The 24,265-nt window shown below is 43.5% G+C and overlaps 1 long non-coding RNA gene across 4 annotated transcripts in view; it reads left to right on the top strand.

Annotated features, from left to right (window-relative positions):
* The first annotated feature begins 4,275 nt into the window (after nt 1-4,275).
* The window catches only part of LOC138527299 (uncharacterized), a 620,886-nt gene continuing 600,896 nt past the window's right edge, over nt 4,276-24,265 (top strand). For 2 of the 4 annotated variants that reach the window (XR_011283873.1, XR_011283871.1), the window contains exon 1: nt 4,276-4,394. This is a non-coding gene — a long non-coding RNA (uncharacterized lncRNA). Of the gene's footprint in view, nt 4,395-4,480; nt 4,595-4,711; nt 4,797-24,265 lie in introns of those variants that run through there. The other 2 variants (XR_011283874.1, XR_011283872.1) reach the window with 2 other exon arrangements.

Genomic DNA, 24,265 nt, shown 5'->3' with positions numbered 1-24,265 from the left:
CAGTAACGACCTTGTTAGCGGTGGAGGCATAAGCCATTGTACACGTGTACATTCAAAAGTACGTGGACATATATCTTAACCTCTAGGTCCTGGCGCCACCCACTGCAGCACATTCGAGAGGGACGTTACTGACTTTGTTGCTTTGGTGGAGTGGCTGTTTCCATAGAAAGAACTGTTTTTGGCTGCCTTATAACTGTCGTACACTTGGACTAATCGTCGCCAAAGTTTGGAAAAAAAATATATCGCCTACTCTGACTTTGGTTGGAAAGTTTGGACATGTTTGGTGGAGGGGGGCGAAAGTTATAAGGGGGAGGGGTTCTCAAAACGTCTTTTTTCCCCTTACACTGAACGGGGGGAAAAGGTTGTGCTCACGACCATGTGGCTCTTTCCCAGATTGTTTGCAAAATAGCATGCAGTAAGGTACCTTTGTTCGGTGGCCCCCTCTCTTCTACTAATGTTTTCGTGTGTGCGGATACCACCAGAAACAGCTCCAAAACAAGACAGCATTATCATCCTCACACTCAAGTAATAGTATTTCACAAGATGACATTTCAGGGGACCCAATGAGCTGTGGCAGCACAAAGTGACAAAGTGCAGTTTTCTTCTCTGCAAAATGATACGTTTAAATGGAAGTTCATGCTCATTGAACCATGACCAATTATAGCGTGTGAATTAAAATGTGTTTTGCACTAATATTTTCCTCAGATTGGCCTCTACAGCTTTGAGGACTAAGGCTATCATCTGCACTGTTTGCTTGAAACAGCGCTTCTAAAGCTGTATGGGAGTACAGGTTGTTATAATTAGATTTTGTTATGTTGCTTCAAAGCAAGAATATATTTGCCTTCTGAGTGGAGGCCACACGAGTTGCTTTTTTGGTTGACCGCTCAGTACGCCCGCGCATCCGAGTGAAAGTAAAGGGGCAATTGTTTTTTGACCCTGAGCCCAAGACAAACTTGCGCGCTATTCACGGAATGAAATGGTAAAAAAAAAACTCAATTGTTAAGGTTATGTATTAAAAAGTTTGTAAGTGACATGCATATCAGTCAAGGAAGATTCTTCACTGCAAACACATTCGTGACTGACTTGCCGAAAAAGAATGGAAGCTATAAATATTTCGTAAGTTTACTTTAGCCCACTGTACAGCAATCCGTGTTTTATTTTTACATAACTGCCCATCTAATTGTGCTAATATACTTTACGTATTATTTTTCTGCCCTTGTACAATTTTCCTGTAATGTTGCAGAGTGCACACGTTGCTCATTTGCAGGGTATGACTGCACTCAACCTTTTTTTACTATTTATGTTCCTAATTTGAAACGCTTAGTTTGTCCACATAGGTTTGTGTATAACTTTGCACGTTTTTTTGGTCTTCTTTGAAATGACAAGACGTAATTTCTTTTTATTTGTCCACTCGTTTTTGTTTCATACCTACATTATCGTCTTTCTGTGTACTTGGCAGTTTATTTTCTTTCACGGCGCATGCAAAATCTCGCCGTTTCTAACCTCCACCTAAAGGTAAATTTGGACATTAGTAACATATTACTAAAATGTCAAATTTGAGCATGTACTTTTGTGTACCACTTTGCACAGTTTCGATTTGATTTTTTAAAAAATGTTGGTACAGGTTGGTTACTGACACTTTTGTAACTTTTCCCGATTAGGTATATTTTGCCATACTGTGCGTGCCCTTGTTTTCAAATCCCCAGTGAGGGCTTCTTCGAACGGCAAATACAACTGCTGGCGAGCGGTTGCCTGTCCATAACAATAATGTGGAATGACACTGTAAGCCTGCTTTGTCCGTTCACTGAACTCGTTATTCAGAGCAACGTGATCATTTATGGTGCTGTAAGCTCTACGTCATGACGACTTTTGGGAAATAACTGTCAAAACAAAACGACTGCTTCAACGAAGACCCCAAAATGTTTGTTTGCACCAAGAAAACAGCCTCCTTATCTTCAACGTTTGCAATGCCTCCCTAACCAGCATTGTAATAATTGCATTGCTTATGCGATTATTCTGATGGTCTCTGCAAGTTTGTTATTAAATAAATCTAGTTTGTAACCTGTAAAATGGTCACGTGTTCTTTACCATTCCTCTGTTTTATTTGCAAATGTAATTTATTAGCTTGTACGTCGCTGAATGTTTATTTACAGGTTCTGCGTCACGCCACGTCCTTGAGCTTTTTGCAACCTACAATGGAAAGGGAAGAGGGGGACTATGTATGCAATAACCGCCTTCCCTTTCTATGGCGGCCATCTTGAAAGAGGATTTTCTTTTGTGATCCTTACTGCCAAAGTCGCCTGGGATTATTAAATAAATCTAGTTTGTAACCTGTAAAATGGTCACATGTTCTTTACCATTCCTCTGTTTTATTTGCAAATGTCATTTATTAGCTTGTACGTCGCTGAATGTTTATTTACAGGTTCTGCATCACGCCACGTCCTTGTGCTTTTTGCAACATACAATGGAAAGGGAAGAGGGCCTATATATGCAATAAACGCCTTCCTTTTCTATGGCCGGCCATCTTGAAAGAGGATTTTCTTTTGTGATCCTTACTGCCAAAGTCACCTGGGATTACAAGTACACGTCCTTCCTTTTTAGTAGCACACGTTACTGCATTCGTAATTTAGACTATTGCTGGCAAAGATTATTGCGCCTATGTACTTCACAGAGAAATAAGGAGTGCGTGAAGTGTATTCAAGTTTTATTTTTTTTTCAATTATACTGTGAAAGGTCGTTGTTAACCCATTATTAACTTTGTTTACGGGTATCTTTATTTTTTGCCACAGCAGGCAATAAGGTAATATGCGACCGGCATTGAGCAAAAAGGCATCAAACGGTAATATGAGTGACTGTATGTGTGGCAACAATTTATTTCCGTCTGTTATGTGCTACATAGCAACACAGTCTCTTATGCTTTTGCATTAACCACTGCTGCTGTTTCTTAGGGAGGAAGGCTGCATTTAGCTGATGTCTTTTTCAGATAAGTACAACTTTCCCTACCAATATATAATGTGTAGTGCATTCGCAGTCGCTGCATACCAGTATGTGTTGGCGTTGTTTAAGGCAAATGTTGAAGGTATACGTTCCTACATGAATATAAAATCTATTTCCACATTGCCCAACTGGCATCCTTTGTTCAGGTAAGTGTGTACTGCTTCTGGGAAATGTCACAGTGCTGTACGACAATATATTTTCATGTGGCATTCTTCGGAAGCTACATATTGTTAACCAAACGACCCTTCCTAAAGGAACCTTTTGGTTATGTTGCACTACTGAATATCTGTGCCATGCAGTACAAAATGGTTTTCTTAGGTACACCTTATATGTAAATCGTACTCCTAAAAACCCGTACAATTCACTAAAAAAAATTTCTTGAGGGGACGTTATGGTTACGTTGCCCTAACAAAGACCTGTACACTTCACTACAAAAATACTTTCCACCTCCCCTTTATGCTTCAAATTAAAACCGAAAACCCCCTGAAATTCGACAGTTATGGTAAACTAAGCCCCCAACCCTGCCACCGCTATGCATCAAGCTAGTAACAAGGAAGACTTCCGATTTATAGGTTTAATGAAAGTTAGAAAAGGGAAAAGAGGTGGTGACACTATTTTGAAGTTATGACAATTAGAGGCTAAATGCATTTGTTAACTTCGTTGTACTCAGGATGGGCTGAACACGGATAATGAGATGTATGTGTTTTTAAGATTTTTTCTTCAACGAACAGAGCTAGCCAGAAAAAAGGAATTGTCAGGATATTAGAATGAAGTTGCACTATTGGCACTTGTACAATCAATCTGTTTGAAACCTCTAAACAATGTTGGTGTGCTGTGGCGGCACCCCCTCTGACCGTGTGCTACTTGGGAAATCTTACATTAGCAATAGTTTTTATAATGGTTTCTATTCAAATACACTTAGTATATATACCAATATGCTAGAAACTTGATTTGTACCTTCTAATCCATCCCAATGACACTTCTAACACTTAATTCCATCGCACACATATAAATCATTAGAATATATAAATTATACTTGGTTTAAGTCCTTATATAAGTATTGAGGAAGCTAACATTGATTTTTTATGAGACAATGAATTCAGAATCGGTGATACGTGTAACAGATGGGTGACCATGCACTAAAACCATGGAATGAACCATCGTACACTGGTACTTTCACTTTCAATTGTATGATATTGCGCATGCGCGCAAGACCAGTTTAATTACCAACAGACATGCGCCCAATGACAGTGCCTCTAAATCGGAGCATGAGCGATAACCTGGTACACAGGCACCAATGGGAGGATAGCGCACTACAATAGCAAAGGATAAATAGACACAGAATGAACGCTTGCGAGTTGGAACCTCGCTGCGAAGGGATCGAGCCCACAATAAAGGTAAGCTTACGAGGGGGAACTGCACTTTAAATAACAATGGGGAGGCCTACAGGCGTTATTTTAATAAGCGCTTTTCTTTGCTTATCAGGATACATGATACAATCGTATGCGTAACGGCGAGCCGGCTGTATCAGAATAGCCGCATCATAGAAATTAACATATGACTCCTAGTATTGTCAACATGTGCAAGTAACTTTCTGGTGAGTCCGTGTGAGCAATATAATAACATGTATTAAAACGAAAATGAACATTGCATATTAATGGCTATCTCATATATTATTGACAAAGGCCTCATATAAAATATTTTGCATAAACAGATATTTGCATCAGAAAGATAGAAAACATTTTCGTTGATCATCTCAATTCGAAAATCCATATCTGAATGGAATTCAATGAAGATAGGTGAGACTTGTTCCATTTCATATAGTTAATGACACGGAATGCTAGTTTACTTTAAGTTAACATTACTGCATTGCTAGTATCACCATTTCACAATTTCTAATTTCAACCAATTAGTGACACCAATCATATGATGCAACTATTATCACTTTGGGATCACTTTTCTATTCCTGGTGCGGTGTCACTGTGGGGTGCTGCTGTAACTTACCAACATAACAAAACTGAGATAGATCGGACATTATCATTATTTGACAATTTATGGGTAATTTTTCTTTTGTTTATATTTTGATCTTCGCTGTTCAACCCTCCAACCTCCTGCAATATCGACCACAATATGGGTATGTGCAATATATACATTAATTGAATATTGTACCATTATGAACTTGGGTTATGGTCCTTGAATTTGTATATGATACCAAATACATTTGCATGCACTGTATTTACACTGGGATGGGAAATGTTTTGTCAGCCTTGAGAACGATGATCAAGTCGAAACACGTGTCGGCTGACTTATTGCTTCAAAAATAAAAAAAGCACACGGATGGAACTTTGGATTGTTTCTATATTAATATAACAATTTCAACAATAGTATGGATTGATTTCCAAGGGAAGAGCGCAGTGAACAAGTCATACTATTGCTATTTATTCTATATATTTGGTGGAAGTGGGTACACCATTTTTATGACCTATACACCACGGCTCAGCCTAGTAAGAATATTCCTGAGTGAGCAGAACGCCCTATGACGGGCCATATACCCACAAATTTCAAGTATATAACTATTTCTAAACAAACAAAAAGCAGATGCAAAACATTTATCCAACATTTGTAAGTGCCACTTAGTGTGGGGCTGTTCAATATCTTCACAGTACATGCATTACCGCTACCATCAACCATTCCAATCTGTAGGTTCTTATCCAGTCCTAGTTTCTTCTATGCATTCTAGGGCTTGCACTCCAAGTTCTCTAATTGAAAAAGTGCAAGTACAACTCCCAAAATGTGCTACAGATCTTTTCCATCTGCTTTCCCTTTCTTTTACAAACCATGTACACACAATGCTGCTATAAATGCACATATGCATGTTTTACCTTTCATGAAAATGCTCCTAAAAACATTTTTAAATGCTCAGCATTTTCTATTTTTCATTCCATATGAATGTCACACTCTCAAACCTCACTCATTACATCCCTTACACTGCCACAATTCTCCACCTGCTCACGCATACTTGTATATCGGCAACGTATCTATATATAACACTTCACCTTACATATAAAGTACTCTTCTTCCCCAACCTGTACTACAAGACCCCACACACTGCTGCAACAACAATCCACCATTGCAGTACCAGTAGGCCACATTTTCCCTATAAAATAACCTAGATATACACCGTTTCCTCACACCCATTTCTGCCCTGTTACTTCTAATGTGCCAAACAGCAGTATTCATACTGCAATTGTTCTAACAACATAGTTAACACACTTTAGTACACTACCCATAACACAACTTCATTAACCTTTTTTCCCAACAAATCCTGCTATCTTAATAAATAACAACCGCACTGACTAAAAGTACTTCACCATTACCACATATACCTACTTGCTTTATATATTAGTCAGAGTATTTGTTCTAATCAACAACATTTATTTCTCTCTTACTCATTATATTGCAACACACACTCTTTCTATTCTGATTGAAACACCACCATTACAACATCCACTGTTTTCTCCAAACCATCATAATGTCCCTACTTGTACAATCACACCACCACTTCCTTACTTACTAACCCAAGCCCATCACAGCTGCACAGACTATTATCTTTACAACCTTCCCAATTACACCTATCATCCCATACACAATCACACAGCACCCTCTTCATCTCTAAAAACACACCCACAGACCCATCCACAATACATAAATGTAAATTGTACAACTTTCAAACTCAAACTTTCATTTTTCCCAACAGACATAACAAAATGCCTACTAAAAGGCAACTGTGTAGAAAACAAAGTAAATAGGAATATACGAATATAAGAATAAAAGCAAGCCATTTAGTCATTCACCTCTCAAACAATGTATAGAAAGCATTAAAAAAACAGCTAGTAACCTCACTCAACAAAACTAAACCAACAGCCACTAAAACAAGTAAGGCTCCTCTTCCAAAAACTAAAGGTAGAAAAAGATGTATAAACAAAAGCAAACCTACCAATGAACCTAACACTTATCTACCAATGTTAATGTAGCTGCAGTAAAGCATTCCAAAAAAATAATTTTGCATAAAACGTTCCACTGCAGAGTTCTTCACAATCTTATGAAGACAGCTGAAAAGCCACTATTTACCTTTAAAAACTACCACAGAAGACTTATCCACGAAGCTCTAGTTGACAGCACTATTCTACTAAAGAAGAAGTTGTTTATATTGATAATAAACAGAATGAAATCACTAAATTAATAAATACATTTCAAAGACTACTTCTAAACATGCAGAATGTCAATATAGATACCTTTTCAAACTTTTGAGAAGGTGAATGGATTCACACAAACAAGAAAAAAAACAAGAAAAAAAACATTTGCCATAGACAGTAATGGTCGAGTGTATGGAATGGTAGGAGACACCATTATGGCAAAATAAACCTTTATAGAAAAAAGTTCCCCAACAAACTTTCAACCAAATGTCCCTTTCACCCAAACAAACCGTCCAGTGTGCAAATGGGCATGCAGCTCAATGTGTAACGTATGCCAACAATCCTTTAAATCTTTACGACAATTCCTCAATCACTATGTGAAACTAAAAGACACAAGTAGAATCAAATCTTTTCAAACCATGGACTCCTGTCCAGTGCACAGCCACACTGGACTGCAAGGACATTCATTGGCCTGAATTTCCGTAACTGCTTGCAAAAGCACCTTCCACCAGATCAACCTGTTAGCAACAAACCATTTCACTATATGGAATCTTGTGCATAGGCTATACTATGCAAAAGGTCCTACTGTAGAACGCAAAATTTACATAACATCTCCTACATGAAACAGCTAAAGAACTCCTTTGAAAAATAGAGCACATAAAAAGTAAATATTTTGGAACTGAAGTTGATGTAGAAAATTCAGTAACTTTAGAAAACATTAGCAAAAGCCTCACAAACACCAACCTCCTAACAAGCACATACAAAAACAAATAGCTAGGTTAGAAAACACATCTGCTGAAATACCAGAGCAAGTATGTGTCTGTTTTCACGGAACGTTTTTATAAGAAAAGCAAGGAAATAATAGATATGGCCTACAAAATATAAGACAACAAGGAATCCCAATGGTTCTAATTAGTTTTATATCTAAAAGCAAAAAATAAATACAAAATAACTGACCCCTCAATAGTTTGCACATACTGTAATACAAAGCTTGACAATAACCAAATGCCATCACGTGCTGTCACTAATAACTTAGAAATATTCTCCAACAGCTTAACTTGTATGAGAGCATTATAATCCAAACAGTACACCCATTTCAAGCTATAATACGCCTTCAACCGAAAAAAGGCCACATTTCCTCCATCTGAGTTACTAAAAGGCATTTGTAGCAAAGTATAATATTTGCCATTAGATCTTAAAGAAAATTTTGAAACTCTCAGAGTAGATTGGCCAATAAATCAATCTTTGATTGTAGTAGCTAATGGTGTACCAACAAAAGACAAAAGAATTTGGCAACAATTAGTCGACTTAAACAAAGTTAGACAAGCCCTACAATATCTCAAAGAAAACAATGAATACTACAAAGATATAAACATAGAGGAAAACCTAAGAGAAACCACCCAAATAATTCAAGATTCACGAGCAACTGGCCAATTTGAACGTGTAGAAACTGTTAATGCAGTCAACATTTGAGTGTATACACCCACTACACTCAAAACAACATTGAAGATTGTTAAGATGGATTTCTGAACTCTGTCCTGGAGGGGCAGAGGTTCAGAAGGCCAGCCTAGTTTCTTGGAACAGGGTAAGCTCTGGACAAGCCAGACCAATCAGGGTAGCGATCGCGGCGGTCAAGACTAGGTCTCAAGAGGGGTGAGGGTGACTGAAAGCCTGCAATGAGCACACAAAGCAAGGACACTTACAAATTACTCCAAGCAGGTGTTATATTAAAAAATATAGACACATTTATCGCAAGGCCTTTGTAACATTGACCGTAGCGAGAAATCACAATGAAACTCAAGTAAACCAACACATACCAATCTAATACAATATATATACAAATACAAACAAGTCTAATGAGTTAGACGCACAAAATGTGTAGACCACCTAGATGGGGAGGAAAACAGTCAGTGCGAATAATAATTAGACCCAGTCCGCCTTCAGAGGCACCTAACAAAAAGGAAGTCCAAGCCCTATGAAGAGTGGAGTCTTGTGCTCAAAAGTACCTGCACACGCTGGTGCCAACGAGCAAAAGGGGAGTCTCTTCAAGGGAATCAGGCAGTTTAGTTCGATGAACAAATGAAGATGAACAGAGCTCCGTGACTCAAGCGCAGCCTCCACTGTGGGCAGAAGCAGAGCGTGAGTACGGAAAGGCGTGCTGTTAGACACAGCGGGGAAAAGCTATGGGCTCCTGCAGGAGGGTGACCAGTTCCTAGCGATGCTGCTCACCGGTCCCCGATGCAGGCAGACCCAGGCTTCTCCGCGTCAGTTTCGGTGCTGGCAGGTTCAGATACGAGCAGGGGACGTCTCTGCGTCGTGTAGATTCCGCAGCAGCAGAGGTTAGAGTTGAGGATGGCCCAAACGCAGTGAACCCGCACAGTTTGTTACCACAGCAGGGCAACAGAGCGGCCGTGTGTATTTCAGCCCAATGTACACTATTCACTTCAGACCTGGGAATGCCAAGTGTACGAATCGTGTGAGAGTGACAAGGACTCGTAAAACAACACAATCTGACGGCGATTACAGAGCAAGACTCCTGGGTATGCTGGTCAGTCTGCTGGATGGCCCAGAGACACTTCCGAAGGCTTACGTGCAGGAGATGGTGAAGATGCCAAGAATAGTTGTTCCCACTATTCCAAGGGTCGAAGTACCAGTACAGGCCTTCTCGTTCGATCAGAGGTAGAAAGGGTTTCACAAAGCGACAGCAGTGCAGAGGAGCAGTTCTTCAGCTGGTCACCAGCGATTCCTCGGTTCAGCCTCGTAGTTGCAGGATACTTGGCTCCTGTATTCCTTCGTTCGTGAGAACTCAGGAGATCGACATGGTAGTGGTGTTTCCAGCACCCTCTTATCCACGGTTCCCTTCGCGCCAAAACGGAGGGGACCCAATGGGAGATCTGCTCACAAAACACTCACACCATACGTGGACCTATCACGGACCACGGAGGTCCCAGGCATTCACAACACACTAGACTCTCTGGCACCCAGGATGTGTATTGGGACCAGACATCCCAGCCCACATCCTGGAGCACACACAAGACCTGTAGAAGCCTGCGAAAAGCATCTGTGTTTCGTGGGAAAGTACATGCCCAAATAAGGAAGGCCCCGGGTCGGCTCGACCTGGGGAAGGTGAAGGGGGCAAGACGGTCAGAGGACAGGACAAAGAGCCTCGTGGTCTGGCCATTTTGGGAGCCAGGCCACCATTTTGGGCTAAGCGTGAGAAACGCGCTTAAACGCCAAAAGGAGCTCAAAAACACAAGAAACGATCGCTGCCACCAGTCCCGTCCGTGATTCACTTGCACTGTTCATTAACAACCCAAAGAGAGTATCTAGGGCCTGTAGAAGACTAGAGACCCAAGAGAGCAGTAACTTAGCTTACAGTGCCCTCTTGTGTCATGTTGCGCGAAAGCTGCAACATGATAAAAGAACTACGGAAAACAACGTCTCCCGGTACTGACTGTCTTAAGGGCATGTCAGTTTCCCCGTAAGAATGGAGCGAAAACCCTGCCTAACACTCGCCCCTCCCAGACTATGGACAGGGGGAACTAATCCACCCCTGGATGAGTCTCTTGTTCAGGTCGGTTAAACATTCTGGATAACCCATCAGCATAGCTATGTTGGACACCTGGCCTATGCTCAATAGTGAAGTCGAAGCCTTGTAGACTTATGGACCACCTAAGCAACTTTGGATTCTCTCCCTTCATGTTCATTAGCCACTTTAAGGGCTTATGGTCAGTTTGCACAGTGAAGTGGGTCCCATAGAGGTAGGGCCTCAGCTTCCGTAGGGCCCACACAACAGAGAAACATTATTTCTCCACTGTGGACCATCTGAGTTCTGTGTCCTTAAGCTGGCGACTAATAAAACCAATAGGGTGTTCCTTACCCTTCTCATCTACTTGCGATAGTACAGCTCCTATCCCAGTGTCAGAGGCGTCTGTCTGCACAATAAAAGGTCTTTGATAATCAGGGGCCCTGAGGACAGGGGCCTGGCACAAGGATTCTTTTAAGCCGTTGAAGGCCTTCTCACACTCGTCGGTCCAAGTTACCATTCTTGGGTTTCTTCGGAGTAGTGAGGGCAGTCAGAGGGGCAGCTATGGTGCCATAGTCTGCCATGAAGTTTCGGTAATACCCTGTGAGTCCCAAGAAGGCTCTCACTTGGGTCTGTGTAGTGGGGGTAGGCCAGTCTTGTACTGCTTGTACTTCACTGGGAAGAGGCTGTATCCTCCTTCCACCTACTTCATGTCCAAGGTAAACCACTGAGCCTTGTCCAATCTGGCACTTACTAGCCTTTATGGTCAAGTGTGCTTTCTGAAGAACCTGGAGCACAATCCCGAGGTGTTTCACATGGTCTTCCCAGATGGCTCTGAAAACTGCTATATCATCTAGATATGCAAGACGGAATTCGTCCAACCCATTCAACACATGATTCACAAGCCTCTGGAAAGTGGCAGGTGCATTCTTCAACCCGAACGGCATTACCCTGAATTGGTAAAGGCCGTCTGGAGTAGAAAACGCTGTCTTCTCCTTGGCATGTTCTGCTAAAGCTATTTGCCAATAGCCAGCAGTGAGGTCAAACGTGCTGAGGTACTTGGAGGCACCCAAAGTATCCACCAGCTCATCTGTTCGAGGCAAGGGGTGTGCATCTGTCTTGGTGACGGCATTCAGAGCCCTGTAATCCATGCAGAACCTCAATTCAGAAGTGCCTGCCTTTGGAACCAAAACCACAGGGCTGGACCAAGGACTACTAGAGGGTTCAATCACCCCAAGGTCTAACATCTTGTTGACCTCGGTCTTAATGTAAGACCGTACTTTGTCTGACATCCTGTATCCCCTACTCTTGGTAGGTACACTGTCTCCTGTGTCTATGTTATGTTTGCACCAAAGTGTCAAACCAGGCGACTGTGAAAACAGGGGGGAAAACTGCCGAAGCAAACTTTTCACCTCAGCCTGCTGATTAGAAGTCAGGTGAGTGGCCACTTGGACACCCTCAAAGGAGCTATCTGAAGGACCACTTTGGAACAGGTCGGGGAGAGGTTCAGATTCCTCTTCCTCAACATCTGAAGCCAGTAGCAGTGCTGCGATTTCGACTCTTGGGACGAAAGCCTTCAGCCTATTTACGTGGAACACTTTTGGAGCCTGTCCAGGCCTTCCAAGGTCCACTAAATAGTTAACCTCACCCAAGTGGCTCCACTACTGTGTAAGGGCCTGACCATTTGTCCTGTAAAGCTCAAGGCCTTATGGGGTTCATGATCAGGACTTGCTGACCAGGTGTAAAGTTGATGAGGGAAGCTTTCTGGTCGTACCAATGTTTCACCAGCGCTTGTCCTGCCTTCAATTTATCACTAGCCAAGCCCATCAGAAGTACCATCCGTTTTCTGAGCCCCAGCACATAATCTACTACGTTGGTAGTAACAGGGGGAGTGGGCATCTCCCATCCCTCTTTGACTATGGCTAAGGGTCCCCGTACAGGATGACCGAACAGAAGTTTGAAGGGGCTGAAGCCAACACCCTCCTGTGGTACCTCTCGGTAGGCAAACAGTAAGCATGGTAAAAGAAGATACCATTTTCTTCTCAGAGGTTCTTCCAGAGCCCCAATCATGCTCTTTAACGTTCTGTTGAAACGTTCCACCAGACCATTGGTCTGGGGGTGGTATGCAGAAGTGAACTTGTAGGTGACCCCACATTCTTTCCACATAGCCTGCATATACTTTGACATAAAGTTGCTGCCTCTGTCAGACACAACTTCTTTAGGGAAGCCAACCCTAGTAAAGATGCCAAATAACGCTTTTGCAACTGACTTGGCAGTTACAGTTTTCAATGGGATGGCCTCAGGATATCTGGTAGCATAGTCGACTAGCACCAAGATAAACCTATTGCCTGAGGATGTCTGTGGGTCAAGGGGACCAACAATGTCGATCCCTACCCTTTCGAATGGTATTCCCACAACTGGGAGTGGTACCAATGGAGCTTGGATTGTTGAACCACTCTTACCAGATAACTGGCAGGAGGCACAACTCCTGCAGTGACTTTCTACTTGCACCCCCATCTTGGGCCAGTAGAAGTGCATGGATAACCTTTGCTTGGTCCTCTTAATACCAAGGTGACCAGCAAGGGGCACTTCATGCGCCAGCTGCAGGAGGAAGGGTCTTATAGCAAGGGGAACCACCAACCTCCTATGGTCTCATTCTGTAGACTCTGTGGGCTCACTATACAGGAGTCCACCTTCCCAATAAATCTGATGCGTCCCAGGAGGTTCACCCTCAAGCTGGGAACAGGCCTGTCTCGTTAGGCCTTCCAGAGATGGGCACCCACGTTGGCCTTTACTGAATTCTTCCCTGTCAGGACCACCTTCTACTAACAAGTCTTTTAGTTCAGGATGGTCATTGGGGTCAAATACTTCAGGCATCGCCACCTCCTCGTCAGGCCCGGACGATTGACCAACTTCCTCCACCGCAGTGGTAGGCGAGTTCGGGGGAATGTTCTCTTTCCCTCGTCTTGACTTGCTTACTCCTTTCGCCTTGGATTTCCCCTTTGGCTGGGGCGGCGTATTGGTCTTGGCCAATGCTGCCCGTGTTTGAGACCGTGTGCAGGGTCTGTCGGCTGTGTCTCCTACGAGCCCTAAAGCTCTGAGATCATTGCCTAACAAGACCTTTCCTGGGATGTTTCTCTGAATGCTCACTGGAATCTGACTGCTGTACCATTTAAAGTAAGATTTACAGGTATTACTGGAAACATGCGAGGTGGGCCGTCAGCCAACTTAGTGGGCATCAGAGTAGCTCTGGCAACTTCCTCTGAGTCTACCAAGGTAGAATCCACTACAGTTCGACTGCACCCACTATCCCTAAGAGCTGGAGTATCCACTCCATTGATCAGCACACTGTCTTTAAAGTAGTGCTTGGTATTATCTGGAATCCTAGCATAAGCCTCTGTGACTTTAGGCTCCCAGGAACCCAGGGAAACTAAAACTACCTCAGCTTCTATCCCGCTGGGGAAGGAGTCTGGGGAGAAGGATGCTCCTGTAATCTCTTCTTCTTCGTAGGAGGAGAAGGCCAGATTAGCGGAGTGGACCCCCAAAGGTTTAACCTTACACCGGAGATCCCCCTTCACGTGGTCAGTTGCTCCACAAGCAAAACAAGATCCATTGGGTTTGTTTACATAGGGAGGCTTATTGTAACCAGAGTTCTGTTTCGGAGGCTGACCTCCACTACCCTGTGAGTTCTCTTGTGTCTTACCCTTATTTTTCTTTTTGTGGCCCTTTTGAGAAGAAGATTTATCAGATTCTCCACCCTCCTTATCTTTGGACTTTTTCCCTTCCTCCTGCTTACCAGGATGAGTTTTGTACTTATGGGACACTCGATGTGACACCCATAAATCTGCGGCAATGGCTAGCTTCTTAGGATCTATCTCCTTCGAATCGGCCAAATGCTGCTTAAGCTCCGGGGAAGAAGGTGCAAAAATATGTTCCAGCATGACAAGACTTATCATGCCTTCAAAGCTAGAAACCTTATAACCTTCGACCCAGCCAGTCAAGTTTTTTAAGGATTCGGTTACATAAGATACCCAAGTACCACCTCCTTTTTTCTTATACTCTCTGAATAGTTTTAAATATTGGGCAGGAGTCTTTCCAAACTTTAAAATGAGAGTTTGCTTTAACATTGCAAAATCTGCTCGCTCAGCCTTCGACATTTCCATAATGGCACTACAGCCAGAATGGGGCAGTCTGCTGAGTAACCAGGCAATCTTATCAGCATTGTCAACTTGTTGAACTTCACATGCATACTGAAACGTATTCAGCCAGTCCATAATGTCATTCTTTTCCTCATACACACTGAGCAGATCTTTTGGAAATCGTGGATGAGAGGAGGCCCCAGACCCATGTCCAGGACCCTTGGATCCATTTGCAACCTGAAGCTTGGCCAGTTCCAACTGGTGATCCCTGTCTTTCTGTTTTTCGGCCTGTTCGATTCTTAGTTTGGTCATGTTGAAATCAAGTACCTTCTGCCTAAACAGCAGCTCTTGCTTCTTGAATTCAAGCATGGCCTCCCCATCATCACTGGCAGAGGAAATATTAGACATCTCATCCTCCCTTTCCTCGTGGTCGCGGTGGACCATTGCAGCAGCAGAACTGTCGGTTCTACCAGTGGGAGCAGCCCCACCTCCTTCCGCAGTGTCTTCAGAAGTTATAGCGTCAAGCTGCACTTCCTGCCACGCCACGATCCTTTGGATCATATCCATTTTGGTGCCTTGAGAGGAGACACCTCTCTCCGCACACATCTTTTTCAATGTTTCGGATTTAGAAGCATTTAAAGTTAACAAGGTATTTGTTTCCATACTGTTAGATAGGACTATGGCCTTTTAAAAGTTATACTACGACAATTCACTAGGTGTCCTGGTAGGAATAACCTGAAATGCCTTCGCTCGTGTGCAACACTGGATACCTTCAGTCGTATCCCACTGCTGTACACCAATTTGTTAAGATGGATTTCTGAACTCTGTCCTGGAGGGGCAGAGGTTCAGAAGGCCAGCCTAGTTTCTTGGAGCAGGGTAACCTCTGGACAAGCCAGACCAATCAGGGTAGCGATCGCGGCGGTTAAGACTAGGTCTCAAGAGGGGTGAGGGTGACTGAAAGCCCGCAATGAGCACACAAAGCAAGGACACATACAAATTACTCCAAGCAGGGGTTATATTAAAAATATAGACACATTTATTACAAGACCTTTGTAACATTGACCGTAGCGAGAAATCACAATGAAACTCAAGTAAACCAACACATACCAATCCAATACAATATATATACAAATACAAACGAGTCTAACGAGTTAGACGCACAAAATGTGTAGATCACCTAGATGGGGAGGAAAACAGACAGTGCGAATAATAATTAGACCCAGTCCGCCTTCAGAGGCACCTAACTAAAAGGAAGTCCAAGCCCTATGAAGAGTGGAGCCTTGTGCTTAAAAGTACCTGCACACGCTGGTGCCAACGGGCAAAAGGGGAGTCTCTTCGAGGGAATCAGGCAGTTTAGTTCGATGAACAAATGAATATGAACAGAGCTCTGCGACTCAAGCGCAGCCTCCACTGTGGGCAGAAGCAGAGCGCGAGTACGGAAAGGCGTGCTGTTAGACACAACGGGGAAAAGCTATGGGCTCCTGCAGGAGGGCGACCAGTTCCTAGCGATGCTACTCACCGGTCCCCGATGCAGGCAGACCCAGGCTTCTCCGCGTCAGTTTCGGTGCTGGCAGGTTCAGATACGAGCAGGGGACGTCTCAGTGTTGTGTAGATTCCACAGCAGCAGAAGTTAGAGTTGAGGATGTCCCAAACGCAGTGAACCCACACAGTTTGTTACCACAGCAGGGCAACAGAGCGGCCGTGTGTATTTCAGCCCAATGTACACTACTCACTTCAGACCTGGTAATTCCAAGTGTACGAATCGTGTGAGAGTGACAAGGACTCGTAATACAACACAACCTGACGGCGGTTACAGAGCAAGACTCCTGGGTAGGCTGGTCAGTCTTCTGGATGGCCCAGAGACACTTCCGAATGGCTTACGTGCAGGAGATGGTGAAGATGCCGAGAATAGTTGTTCCTGTTGTACCAGTACAGGCCTTCTCGCTTGATCAGAGGTAGAAAGGGTTTCACAAAGCGACAGCAGTGCAAAGGAGCAGTCCTTCAGTGGGTCACCAGCGATTCCTCGGTTCAGCCTCGTAGTTACAGGATACTTGGCTCCTGTATTCCTTCGTTCGTGAGAACTCAGGAGTTCGACATGGTAGTGGTGTTTCCAGCCCCCTCTTATCCACGGTTCCCAATAGGAGATCTGCTCACAAAACACTCACACCATACGTGGACCTATCACGGACCACGGAGGTCCCAGGCATTCACGACACACTAGACTCTCTGGCACCCGGGATGTGTATTGGGACCAGACATCCCACCCCACATCCTGGAGCACACACAAGACCTGCAGAAGCCTGCGAAAAGCATCCGTGTTTCGCGGGAAAGTACATGCCCAAATAAGGAAGGCCCCGGGTCGGCTCGACCTGGGGAAGGTGAAGGGGGCAAGACGGTCAGCGGACAGGACAAAGAGCCTCGTGGTCTGGCCATTTTGGGAGCCAGGCCACCATTTTGGGCAAAGCGCGAGAAACGCGCTTAAACGCCAAAAGGAGCTCAAAAACACAAGAAACGATCGCTGCCACCAGTCCTGTCCGTGATTCACTTGCACCGTTCATTAACAACCCAAAGAGAGTATCTAGGGCCTGTAGAAGACTAGAGACCCAAGAGAGCAGTAACTTAGCTTACAGTGCCCTCTTGTGTCATGTTGTGCGAAAGCTGCAACATAATAAAAGAACTACGGAAAACAACGTTTCCCGGTACTGACTGTCTTAAGGGCATGTCAGTTTCCCCGTAAGAATGGAGCGAAAGCCCAGAGGGGTGCGGCAGAAGGCTGCACTTCTCTGGCAAAGTCTAGATCCTGGTGAAAACAACAGCAAAAATGTTAGGGGTTGCCACATGGAAGGAAAATTACCCACAATTAAGAAATCTTTCCTAACAAAGATGCATTAGAAACATATCAAATGCGTAAAGCCAAAGGATCCCCAATGAGCATATGGGAAAAAAGTGTACAAGCACATTATTTTCCTCTACTTTGGAAAAGGAGTAAGATAAGATGAAAGCTCCACACAAATTAGTGCATAAAAATATTGCTCCTTACGATTGTATTCGGAAGACCCCAGACTCAGACAAAATGTCAAATACATTTTCCACCTCCTGGTCCAAAGTGAACTAGCAACTCTATTTTATGGAGTTGTACACACATTAAAAACAGGCTCTAATTTTTTAAACATGTCCGCCACTGCTTCAAAAAATAAAAGACAAAGATGAAGTTTTGCAGTCAAGTATCACAAATCTCCTGGCAAACATGCATGGTACAAAAGAATACTGGTTCCGACGTCACCCTGATGTACGTTGTATGCTAAGGAACCTATGCCCACTCACATGGTTTGTAACTTTAAGTTGTGCAGCGTACGCATAGGATGACATGCCCAACTTCTTATACACTGCAAACCAAAATAAAGATGGAATAGATATAAAAACACCAGGAGACCTCTGTTTTCTTGACCCTGTCAATGTATACAGGTACTTTTACCATCGTTTCATTGCTATGCTGCACTTCATCTGTAATAACTGCCACACTTCATTTGGAGAAAAGAATATCAATCCAGACGAGCACCACACATCCACATGCTTTTTTGGATACAAAATGCTCCCAGATTTGGCCATGAGAGTGATGCCACTGTTTTTTTACAAATATTTTTATTTTTTATTTTTATTGGCATTTTACAAGCTTGAACACACATTAGCCCTCCCCATACCACTCCCATGCCTTTGTCCGCTACCCCCCCCCATTCCTCCCAGCTGCTTCTCTTTTGATTTACAGGATTGTACAACAAAATCCTTAATTTATGTCAATTGCTTACAGACTCCAGATAATGTCCATCATCCAAATGTTCTGCGGACACATTTGAATCCGATAATCATCCCTTAAGTATCCCAACAGTAAACCTCAATCTGGCCTACATTTTAGGTTGTCCCCCTGTATATTGTAGGTGAGCCACTCCATGATATGATATATGATATGGCATTTATAACGCGCCTATACACAAGTGTTTCCATAGCCAGTATGTGCCAAATATTATTTAGCCATTCATGGTTAGTAGGAGCAACTTCCTTCTTCCAATTCCGGGTAATCACTAGTAGCATCGCCAATGTCAAAACCATACATGTCTTGAAGCGTGCTCTCCCTTGTGGTGCCATGCAGAAGACATTCCCCTATCCCCATGGGTACATCAATCCGTACCACCTCCTTCACTGTCATGCATACTTGGCCCCAAAATGCTTTCAAAGACAGACAGGACCACCAAATGTGCACCCAATCCCCCCACGCCTTAAATTCTCGACAGCACTCTGAGGACATCTCTGGGTACATAAATCTTAGCGCTACATGGTATAATGCCATTGGGTGAGGGTTTTATACCACATCTCCCTTAATTGTATAGACCGAATGAGCTTTGGAATATTTCCCCATAAAGCCTCCCATTCCTTCTCTGATATTTGTCGATCAAGGGTACTTTCCCACGTACCTATGTATGTCAATTTTTCCCGGGTGCCCACCTCAGATATTAATGCATAGAATGCTGAGATCAGATGTGTATCACCTGAGTGAGATGTGATATATTTCTAAAATGCAGTAGGTGGTTTGCCTGTAGCTAATCTGTTGACGGGATATATTGCCCTGTGCCGCAACTGGTAATAACAGAACGTACCCCCTTTCGTAGGGCCAAAAGACTGTTTAAACTGTTCAAAAGATTTGATTTCCTGTCCATATATCAAATCCTTGAGCCTTAAGCATCCTTCCTTTCTTCACTTCCCGAAGGCTCTTGCCTCCATCCCTGGCATTGACTGAGGATTCCCAAATAGTAGTATAAATGGACCTGGAAATGTTGAAATATGCCCTTCTTTTACCACATTATCCCACACCTCTCCAACAAGTGTAGTAACCTCTGATGCCTCATACTAGGAGGCCAATCCTCCTTGGCTAACCATAGTACTACATCTAGTGGAACTTCCACCACTGCTCTGTCCATGGAGACGCAGAGATTACTAGTGTCACCCGATAGCCATTTTTTTCAGCACCCTCTGTTGGGCCGTGCGATAATACTGTCTGAGATCAAGAACAATCAGTCCTCCCCGGCTCCTTGGTGCCGTTAGGGTTCATAGGACCACCCTCAGCCTTTTATTATGCTATGTAAACGTGGATATTAGCGGATTGAGTGACTTGAAGAATTTCCTGGGCAGGGAGACTGGCAGGGCCTGAAAATAGTAAAGGAGACGTGGGAGGATCATCATTTTAATCGAGGCCATCCGCCCCATCCACGATATGTGTAGAGGGTTCAGATGGCGTAAGTCTGTTTTAAGGGTGCCAAGTAAGCGTGGATAATTCGCCTCATACCATGTTGCCATGGACTTTGTAATGTGAATCCCTAATTATTTGATATTCTCTTCCGCACACTGAAATTGTGTGTATTCCCAAATTTCCCCCAGCATTTCCTTTGGTAATGTGAGATTTAATAACTCTGATTTATGTGTATTAATTTTTAGGCCTGATGCTTCACCAAACAATGCCAACTCTGAGGCTATCACCTTAAAGGACTCTGCTGGGTCAGAGAGAGCCAACAGCATATCATCGGCAAATGCCATTTTTTTTGTTCACTCCCCAAAATGAATACCTTTCACTCCTGAAGCTTCTCCTAGGCGTTGCAGTAGGGGTTCCAAAATGATTGCATACAGTAGGGGAGACAACGGACACTCCTGCTTGGCCCCCCTCTCCAAATAGATAGGGCCAGAGAGCTGTCCATTAATGGACAGACGCAAAGTGCTGGTTTGGTAATTGGCTTGTTTTCTCTGGCGGTAACGTTCCCCAAAGCCCATAGGTGCCGTAGTCCAAAAGAGAAATGACAGTTCCACCCGGTCGAATGCCTTTTCAGCATCTAGGGCGTGGAGAGCTGCTGGGATCCCCCGCTGTCTGAAGTTCTCAATTAAATGGCACTTCTTTCTTGCATTATCAAATGTTTTTATGTTGTTTAATAAATCCCACCTGATCGGGGCCCATTAGGGCTTGGAGTCTAGCTGTCTCGGGAGGATAGCTCAGGGGCAACACACTCGCCTTGGAAGCCAGACAACACGGAACAACCCAGGTTCAATCCTTGGGTCCGCGCTTAGAAACCTCTGGGTATTAAGTGCGTTATAAATAACCTATCATATCATATCCTCCAGTCTAGAAGCCAACATCTTAATATATATTTTAGCCTTGATGTTAATTATTGCCATTGGACGATATGACCCGCACTGTGTTGGGTCTTTGCCTGGTTTGGGGAATACCACCAATTTCACCTGGTCCATCGAGGCTGTAATGTTTCCTGTACTTTCAAAAGAATTATATAGTCGTGTTAAATGGAAGATAAGGGTCTTCAGATATTTTTTTTATAAAAAGTGGACATGAAGCCTTCGGGGTCTGGAGCCTTGCTCAAGGGGAGTTTGCCAATAGCCACACTACCTTCCTCCTCTGTGATATCCACCTCTAGATCTTCCCTATCTTCTCTCAACAGCCTCGGAAGAGTTAATGCTTCCAGATAAGTGTCCTGCAGTTTGAGGCTTATCGGAAGATTACAGAGCCCCATACAAGCGTTCAAAACACCCTATGATTCCCTCTGCGTCTACCACATCCACCCCTTTCCCCTCCCTAATTCTTAAAGGAGAGTTCCGGGACTTTTTTTTTATTGTCCCTACGGTTCGGCCATGTGTTTTTAAGCATAACTCGGTAGATCGTGGAAAACTTTCCTATGGACCTTACCCGACTTTTCGTCCATTAACGCACTCGAAATCAGCCGCCATTTTATGATAATCCTATCACTTGCCGCATCGCCCTGGCTCACCTGCTTTTGCGGCACTAAATCAAATCCCCCGCCCCTGAAACAGACTTGATCAAAACATTCATATTCCCCGCCTCTATCCGTGACGTGACTGAGCTGCGTAGGCAAACGCGCCCAGGCGTCTTCTACGCGACTCCACACAGAACCAGGAAATCAACACAGATGAGCTCAAACAACACAGCGCGCCACAATTGGGAATATGAAACTGTACTTTTAAATTAAACCGCAAGATTGTAAATTTGGTAAAGTACATTTATTTGACATCAAATGTTTTGAGAATATTCAGCGATTAGCATTTTTATTTGCACATGTTCCAAAAAGTTTGTTTCGAGGCACACGATGTTCCTTTGCTGTACACAGGGCCTTAGATCATCTCACAATACAGCGCCACAATTCGGAATATGAAACAGTGGTTTAAAAGCAAACGGCAAGATTGTACATTTGGCAAAGTACATTTATTTGACATCAAATGTTTTGAGAATATTCAGCGATTTGCATTTTTATTTGTTCACGTTCCGAAAAGTTCGTTTCGAGGCACACGATGTTCCTTTGCTGTACACAGGGTCTTAGATAAATGAATTTTTATTTGCTCTCAATCCAAAATATTTCGTCTTGAGGCAAGCGATGTTCGTGTGCAGTAGACATGTTGTTGGTTTACGATAAAATAAGCTCTTCGGTCGCACTGATAATCGCATGGCTATTCCAACAACGAGGCACTAGGGCACCACAACGGTCTGTATGTTGCATCTAGCCGTTAGTACCGCGTAAGGGCATACTTGTACTTGGCGATCGTCCCACAAAATGGTCAGGGTGCTAACGTTGTTCACGCGGAGAAGCAACTGGCGATTATAGAAGCCATCCGCTGGTGTCTGGTACTCGTGACACAGACAATAATGGACGATGTATCTATTTGAAAAACATAAAAAAAGGAAATTAGTCTCACCATCAGATCTTTATTAAAATTATTCATTTTATATATTAGGTCTGGAAATTATTTCATAGCTAGGACAGTGCAACCGGGTTTTAAACGTCAAGGGGGGCTGTAGGATACTGAGACAGTCCCCCAGTGCAGGGGTTGACAGGGAGTGCAGGTGGAGAGTGGAAGGGCCCAGGACCGAGATCGCAGACAGTGGACCAGTTGTAGCAGGGGAGAGGGAGAGAGAAAGCAGAAGCAAAGGTTTTGAGGTGCTTCCGTAAAAGTATGATATGATATGATATGATATGGTATTTGTAACGCGCCTATACACAAGTGTTTCAAGGCGCGACGAGGCAGGGAGGGAGGGGAACAAGGGGAAGACAGACAAATGATCCTACTAGGCCAGGTGTCATTCAGATCGCGCAAGTGCAGAGGTAAGGGGAAAAGGAGAAAGTGCAAGGAGAGGAGGTGGGGGGGAAGTGCAGTACAAGGTAAGTAGCGTAATAAAATAATAAATAATAAATAATAAATAAAAAGGGCCCGCTTGAGGCCAAGGACAAGTCTCGCAGTTCTGTTCTGGATAAATTGCAGAGGGCGGAGAGTGGAGGCAGGCAGATTAAGATAGAGGCTGTTACAGTAGTCCAGCCTAGAGAGAACCAGGGCTCGGGAGACAGTGAGCTTCTGGGGGAAGGAGAGGAAGGGAAGAATACCTCTGTGGAGGTGCAGCTGGTAGTGTGACTTCTTAGAGACGTCAGATATATGAGGAGAGAAGGAGAGTGTGGAGTCGAAGATGACCCCGAGGTTTTTAGCCTTGCAGGTAGGGGCGGGAAGGGGGCCAAGTAGACGGTTCTCCCCAAGATAGTGCGCGGTACAAAACAACATGCCACATAGAACGAACAAGTACAACTTAACCCGTCTTTAAAGCAACTGTATAGTAATTAAATTGCGGTATAAACTCATCTAAAGAGTTACTTACATTATATTTGCATTTTCCATTGCGTCTGTGCGTAGGGCAGCCCCGAAATACCACTCCTTCTATGCCGACGTTATTTCTTCTAATGAACGAACATGAAATGGCTTTCGTTTCTGAAATTATATTCATTATCGTTTCTTACGTGGTCCAGGCCTGTCAAGGTCAAAATACAATAGAACCTTATTCTAAGTCGTGGGCCATTCTGGCACCCGAGAAAAAATCAAAGCAGCTGACCTTCACTTCGAACGAGCACACATTCCAAGTTAGCTACATTCAGTGTAAGGCATTCTCACAGGACTTGAAATTTACACTCCATCTTTGCATTTTGTCTGCGTGCTTTGCAGCCACACAGAACCATAAATACGGAGAGATTCTATATTTATTGAAAAATGATTTATATTACTGTTTGGTTTAATTTAATGCGCAAATGAACAAGGTTGGCTAGATACACATATTCAATGGGCCTGCGACATGAGGAGACTTGAGAGAACAGACAATCAAATTACAATCATTTAAACCGTGATGTGTATTTCTCAATGAGTTCTTCTTTAGGTGGACATGGAACAGATGCAATGTTGGGTGGCAATGCAGTTGTCCCCTGCACAGGTTCGTTCACAACTCCATTTATGTGCCTATCTAGGACGTCAACAATAAGTTTCTCAATAAACTCATATTGCATATCCTCAAACACTGGTTTGAT

Source organism: Ambystoma mexicanum, chromosome 14, assembly GCF_040938575.1.
Source record: "Ambystoma mexicanum isolate Mex_15411 chromosome 14, UKY_AmexF1_1, whole genome shotgun sequence".
NCBI classification, from domain to species: Eukaryota; Metazoa; Chordata; class Amphibia; order Caudata; family Ambystomatidae; genus Ambystoma; species Ambystoma mexicanum.
Note: the sequence above shows the minus strand (reverse complement) of the source record. Positions and strands in the feature narration are given on the sequence as shown.